This window comes from Aythya ferina, assembly GCF_964211825.1.
Source record: "Aythya ferina genome assembly, chromosome: 11".
Taxonomy (NCBI): domain Eukaryota; kingdom Metazoa; phylum Chordata; class Aves; order Anseriformes; family Anatidae; genus Aythya; species Aythya ferina.
Window position 1 is genome coordinate 4,016,759 of NC_140307.1, and position 7,237 is coordinate 4,023,995.

Sequence of the window (7,237 nt, forward strand, 5' to 3'; positions counted from 1 at the left end):
AAATAGCATAAGGATGAAAGGTGGGGTTATGTTTGTACAGTGGGATACCAGCAAGATAATCAGACAGGTAGCTTTGGTGGACAGTGATATTTATGCCAGCTGGCCATCTCCTCTTATTTGCACCACATGGGGTGGTTATGGAAATAAGATGGGGCTGTGGATGCCAACGGATCCACAGGTGAGCTTTAGGGTGACAAATTTTTGGCTCACAGTAAAGGTGAGGGGCTGCAGGGGCCTGGAGGAGATGCTGGCTGATGTGGAGGGGCTGAGACAGGCAGCACATGATGCAGAGTGGTGATGTCCCACAACTTGTGTCTGCCATCGGTTTGTTCTTCTCCCATGGGGCTCAACACACAGCTTGGGACCTGGCCCTTAGGAATTTGCTGCTGTGCTTTGGCTGATGCCAAGGAGCTTCCACCAGGGCTGAACTGGGCTCTCTGAGTTCCCTGTGCCTGTGAAGTTCTCAGAAACCCCACTACAGATCCCTATCTTTGGGAAACATGAACCAACCCCTTGCCACATCTTGACAGAAGACCTGTTTGTATTTTCTTCTCTTTTCCTAATCACTGAAATCCAAATAATATTCAGATAATAGCTGTAAGACGTTAACCTGTTGTACAACATGTCTATAAAAGTGAGTCCTGCTATGAAGGTAATTTCTCAATGTTACATACTTGTGAGAAACACCAGGCTTTACACTAAAAGGAGAAAAAAACAGTGAAAGACTGGAGTGATACAGCTGGATATTCTCCTTTTTATTCAGAAGCAGGCAAACTATCATTGGACTGTTCAGGATTCTGGCACTACTATAGAAAAGCCCTAATCAATATGCATGGAAGTTTTTTTCATGGGTTTGTGGTGACAAATTTATATAAGTTTATCTGGAAGATTTCTAAAACTAATAGCATTTGTCGTATGAATATTATACAATTAATGTCTAGCTGAAATACCAGCAGTCTACTATTAATTTTTACATAAGAATGGGAACATTAACATTATCTGAATTCTAATTACTGTGGGAAAGAGCAAAATACCACTGTTGAGGAAAAAAACTGTTCTTTTCTATTCCGTTTTGTCCTGTGCCTGTCGCCCAGGTGCTGGAACATGTTTGCTGCAGGAGACTTGTTTCAGGGCATTGGAAATCCAAAATGAAGGAGATTTTTTTTTTTGAGCAAGACGTTCTCAATTTTAAAATGTGATGACATTTGGTGTATCACAGACTTAATTCGTGTTAGCCTTGCATATGTGACAGTTTATTACCAGGAAACCAAATTTTCTGAAGTGGCAATGCATTGTACAAACACTGCTACTGTTGTTTTCCTCTGCCATTCACACACCTCTTGCTGATGGCAAATAAGGAACGAATTGCAGTCACAAGGCTGCTTCTTGCTCAGTCATCCTTCAAAAAAAAGAAAAGAAAAAAGTCATATAAGACCCAATCTTCAGTTGTGCCTTATAAAAGTGTTTGAGTAATTCAAACTGAATTTGGTCCTGCCCTCTGTTACTGAGCTGTTTTTTGTTCGTTTGTTTGTTTAATTGATTTCAGTGAGTTCTTTTACAAGCACCTGCATGTGGTGTCTCAGAAGAGATTTCAGGATGCACAAAACCATGGTGAGCTGCGAAGGCTTGTGTAGAGCAGCAGGCTGCACTTGGTATGATGCTCCTGCAACTCCTGCAGAGAGGCGGAGGAAAGCAAAGCCCAAAGGGAAGGCAGCTTTTAATCTTCATTTCAAGCTGTTCTTAGGGAGCAGATGGGAAGATGGAGACTTGTTCTGCTCTCTGGACCCTCACTTCCAAAACTCCAGAGGCTGTAGAAGTGCAAAATGACCTAGCAGACAGGAGCATCACGCATGTCTACGTTCAGTGGGGAAAGGGCTGTTGGCTACACTGCAGCAAAGCTCCCACCATTTCTATGTGAGCCTGCACAAGCTGACTTCCAGGAGCTCTGTCCTTGGAGCAGACAGAAAAGAAGTTGTCAGAACCACTGATTATTTCTAGAGGGCCAGGTACAAAGCCCTAAGCCTCACTTGGTATGTGGGGATGTGCCAGGTCACACTAATGCTAGAGATGCTCTGTGGCCTGACTTGGGGCGAAAGAGGGGAGGAGGTCTGGTTCTCAGAGGAAAATTCCTAGGGAGGTTCCGAGTACAAAGAACCTTTATTCTGCAGTTGAAATTTTCTCTTCTACTGCAATTGAGCTAATTCCTGGGCAGCAAAAAGCCAAGTTCCCATCTCTGGTTACACCAGCAGCAGTGTTGAAAACTCCCCCTCAATCACAGAGGCACCACTGCAGTCCTGAGCTGTGCTGCCCAGGATAAGCCAAGCACACATACAGTGGAGAGGATAACATTTTTACTGGGGACTAAAAGTGCTAGAAATTACCCTCTGGTGTGCCAGAATCCAAGAGTAGCAGCAGTGCTCATTATAGGATATTAATAGCGTGATTTGGAGAGGCCACTGCTGCATTTGGGCTCTGAAGTTATATAGTGCCATAAGCTGCTAAACACATAAAAGCATATTACCCTTTAAGATCTTGATTGTCTTCAGTTTACTATGCCTACTCGAGAGCGTTAGGTTTTACAAGGGACAATATTACAGTACATGTGATAAAATGACTGTATGGTGGCTGCAGCCACAGAGGCTTGTGCTGTGCTCCGTGGGGACGCAGCAGGCAGGGGAGCCGGGCTTTAGTGTTTGGATGCTGGGATTAACATGTGGGATCCAGGAAAAAAATGTGACTGTGCAGCTTCTTCGAGAGCAAAGATGCTCTCCTGCAGCTGATGTTTTTCCAAGCCTCTTCTTGAGGTACTTCAGACCTGGTCAGATCAGAAGATGGCTCTCACCATGATTTTTAAGATGCTCCTCTCCTCATGCCAGGCTCTGCACAGGTATTTCGAGTGAGAAAAATTTTTGCCTTGAACTGATGCAGTACGGTGTGTTGGACAATCAGTGTAAAATGACTGAAGAGAAACAGGCTCCTTTGTGGACCACATCTCCTAGCAGTGACTGCTCCTTCTTTTGACTCAGAATATGTAAGACTTTTTTTTTTTTTTCTTTTTTTTTTCTGGGCATCATGTTCATGGTTCTTCTTGTCTTTGTGTGAGAAGTTGTGAGTTTGGTGTTTTTTTTTATCAGTCAGGTGGTATTTGGAAGGTGCACAATGAAGTGAGAGGCGCTGCTGAACGACACAGCCCTGCTGGCCGGCTCCTTGTAGGAAGGCACACTGCAGAAATCTTCACACCTGCTCTAACCAACCCATCCCATGCAGTGGTTCCTCTTGGCACACCGGGCAGGGATGCAGCACCGAGGCACTTCTGTGCACTTCTTGATCCTTGACACTGCAAAGCCACTGTTACGCCAGAAACCTGCTCTGAGGAGTCCACCTACAAAAGAGCTGTTTAAGAGATCCCACAATTATGGCATGACGATGTTTGATTTGTGAGTAATAGCTGCTGCTGTGAGTGGAGCAAAGGGAAGGCCACCACCTAGAAGGAAGGGAAGGGAGGAGATGGCTTGAACGTCCCTGTGCTCTGGCTGGGCTGCTGTCCTTCCCACCAGCATGGCCTGTGCTGCCTCCTCAGGGGGAAGGCCTGCAATTTGGTGTGTTGGAAAGTGAAAACAGCACTCCAAAACCACACACAGGTGGGCTTACACCAACCAAAAGCCCAGAAGAGGATTTGCAAAGGCAAGTTTGATGATGAGTATGGTGTGACTGAATGGTCAGAGGGGCATTTTGACAGCTCGACTTGAGCAGGTGACAGCGTGCCCCCATCTTGGTTTGGGCCTAGAACATGGGGGAAGTCGCCAGGCATCCTCATGTCTCACTCAACAGTTTTCTCAAATTTACGTGAACTAATCTACACCAAAGTCTTGTGAGAGCAGCCTTCCCCGATAAGACCCTGGCCTACGATGACGGACATTGCTCTGAGCAATCTGGTCTCACCAGATTTCAGTGACAAATTGGGATCCCATGCCTTAATGCACACATGACTTTGCCTGGAGATTATAATACTATTTAAATTCAGCTGCACTTTCTGTAGAAAATACTACAAAATGCAAATCCTCTGGTATGAAGATACAGTTATGTAAGACCTTGTTCAAAAGTGTCTGATTTAAGAATGCACTTAACATATGCTCAGCTTCAGTGACACACCCTAAAGAGTGAGGGTCGTAAAAATGTACCTAAGGGTTTTCCCTTCCTTCTGAGGGATTTCAGTATAATATTATCTAATGCAACTGTGCAAGATGACTTAGCAGAAAGAGCAGACAAAATCAGTTTCCTTTTCAGGAAGATTCTTTCTCACATTATTTGCATTAGAAGTTTTTTTCAGTGATGTTTAAAAATCATTGCATAACAAATAACCCTGCCATAAAAAAAAAAAAAAAAAAAAAAAGGTGATCTCAGACAGACAATCTTGAAACAAGGGCAATTGCGAGTCCATGAGAACATTTCGGATGCTCACACTGGGGCTCAACTGCAAAGGCAGCTGTGCAAGACCAGCAGGTATTTTTTCTTTCCCTGCAATCTCTTGAAAAGACAGACGGATTCCTTTCAGAGGGACAGCGGAGAAGTGTATTAAGCTTTGGTTCATTCCCCGCATTCAGTGAAGAGAGTTTTTGGGAAAGATGCCCAGATACTATGGACCAAGTTCAGCTCCAGCGTAAGCAGACAGAATTCCCACTGAAATCAATGGGAGTTGCACCTGCTGACTTTGGAGTTGAATATGGCCCAATATGTGGATACTATAAAGGTTCTGTTTCCAAAGTTTCTTCTGGCTTGTTTTATGGGAATGCAGACCTGGCGCCAGGAACGTCAGAAGACCAATAAATTCACTATGGGAACTTCCAGGCAAATGACAACTCTCTCTCACAGAACAAATCCAGAAGCTCACACGATGCTGAAGGACAAATTCTCAGTGTTCCCCCAGTTCATTGGCACAAATACTGGTTTTGGGTTAGAAACGCTCTGAGAGAAAAAAATGAGGGGAGATATTAGGGGAAATGCTTTGATTGGTTTGTCCAAAATGTTTGAGTGAATATTTTAATTGCCCAGGATACTTGTTAACTGGTAGCAATAAATGCTCTGTAGTCACTAGGGAAGGTATACTGTTTGCATACCTGCTATTTGATGCCTGGTCCCAACAGCTGCTATGCTACATTTTCCCTGTTTGGACTGAATTTTGGCTGTGGCAGTCTCCAGGGGCGGAATGGAAGCACAGACAGGGCTGGAGGAGTCCATCCAGAAAAAAGCAGTAGCTTGAATGTATCCACGTGGCGTTGAATACAGAGAAGTTAACAAAAGCATTATGTGAAGGAGACAGTTTGTCTCTGTTGGGGTCATAATCTGCTGGAAACCGGGATTTAAACAACTGAGATTCAAAGTCCTTTCTTTGAGTAATTTCTCTGTTATGGAGCCATTCTGGTCACATAACACATGTATTATTAGCGAGTTGTTTGTAGGTAGTGGAAGTACAGAAAGAGAAAACTAAGACTGCAATAAAAGAAATAATCTTGGAGCTCCCACATTAAAAAACAAACAAAAAAAACAAACATTTTAATTCTTTCTAAATTCTAAACAAAAAAAAACAGCATTAGATCTGTATCTGGTATTATGATTTGACCTAAAGTCTGAAAACATTTGAAGTTGGTATTTCTGGTTCAAGTCCACTTTGTCGGTACACAAGCCAAGGCCTTCTGTACCATTGACTCGAAGTACAGTAGTTTTCTAAACACAGTATTAAGTAGGACGTCCTCACTTTGCAATGTGGGCATCGCGCCCACTCTGACTGCTGATATGTGGTGCAAAGAATAAGGATGGAGGAATGGGACAAAGGAGGAGAGCAGCCAGGCGCCGGTGGAAAGCCGGCTCCTAAAGGAATAGTGGAGTTTCTTGTGTTTGGCATGGCCTGGAAAAGACGGGTTAGAAATTGCTTTCCCAAGCTGCTTGTGATTAACAACCTTCTTTCCTTGTCCTCCGCCTTCAGACCAATATTCCTGCTGCTGCCATTGAACCTGTACGATGCACACATTTTAAAATATGTGGTGGTCGCATGGGAACTAACGCAGGGTGAGTTAGGGGAGAACTGTCAAGACCTACTGAATTTAAAGGGCCTTTTAAAACCAGCCTTCAGAATGTGCTAATATTTACACATTCCCAATCCACCTGGAAATATGTTCTGATGGCTTTAAAGCATTTTGATATTATTAAATGTATGTTGGAATGTATGTAAAATGTATGTAAAAGCACAGTTGTGCTTTATTTTACCCCAAAAGCTAATGATAATTTAATCTCTTTAGAAACAAACAAACTAAAAGAAACAAAGCAGGCACATCCTGTGTTTTACAGAAGGGCAAAATTCCTGTTCCAACCAAAAGGGCATCAGGTTTTTCTTCAGCAACTTCTGGAGACTTTTTTTACTCTTTATGCTGGAGATCCAATTTATTACTTCTAAGGCTGTGTTTTTCCCTAATCTTCTTGAATAAAAGACACAACAGAACAAAACAATTTTTCTTTCTTCTTGGAAGAGCAGGATAGTTTGGATTTCATTATGCTTGAAGGAGTTTTGATGCTTGCATGTCATTAAATTACCGGAAACCTGATTAAAAATATACATTGTTAAATGCAACATCTGCAGGTAATGTTTAGATCATTTTATTCTGCATAGGGCTCTATCAAAGATTTGGTATCAATGAATAGTGCCAGTCCACAATTTAAGCCACCATTGATTTTATTTTGGGTTCCATAACATGTTGTGTTAAACTAGAACGAATAATCTTAATTTTCCTATATCCATCTCCATCAATTGTAAACAGACAGAGAAACAAGAAGTTTATTTTGAAGCCTATTTTAAATAAATTATTGTATACCTGAGGTTAAAAACAACCTCAGGAGGATGCTCTGTTGGGGTCCTGTGCATCCAGCATGTGCAATGTGGAAACCCATTGTGCTCAGAGCTGCAAGTGTGGGATGGGACGGGGTGATCCTTTCTGCCCATTGCATCGGGGGGAGCTCTGATCCCACTCCCGATTCAGTTGGTGGCATTCTCGCCTGTAAGAAAATATTAAAATATATCTCTTAGAAAGAGTTAACCACACAAAATTAATGGCTGTTATAAGCACTTTGGGAGTTTGTGTTATGAAATGCAATAAGCACATCAACAGATGGTTGGTAGATGCTCACGAGCCGCGGTTACGGGCAGGCGATCGACCCATTGGCTCTGCAGCTACCTCCAACTCAG

General features: G+C 42.9%; 1 long non-coding RNA gene across 1 annotated transcript; it reads left to right on the plus strand.

The window, feature by feature from the left end:
• Nucleotides 1–239: 239 nt before the first annotated feature.
• Nucleotides 240–5,155, plus strand: LOC311442878. The gene is made up of 3 exons (XR_014696932.1): nt 240–634; nt 1,547–3,031; nt 3,135–5,155. It is a non-coding gene; the product is annotated as an uncharacterized lncRNA (long non-coding RNA).
• Nucleotides 5,156–7,237: the final 2,082 nt, after the last annotated feature.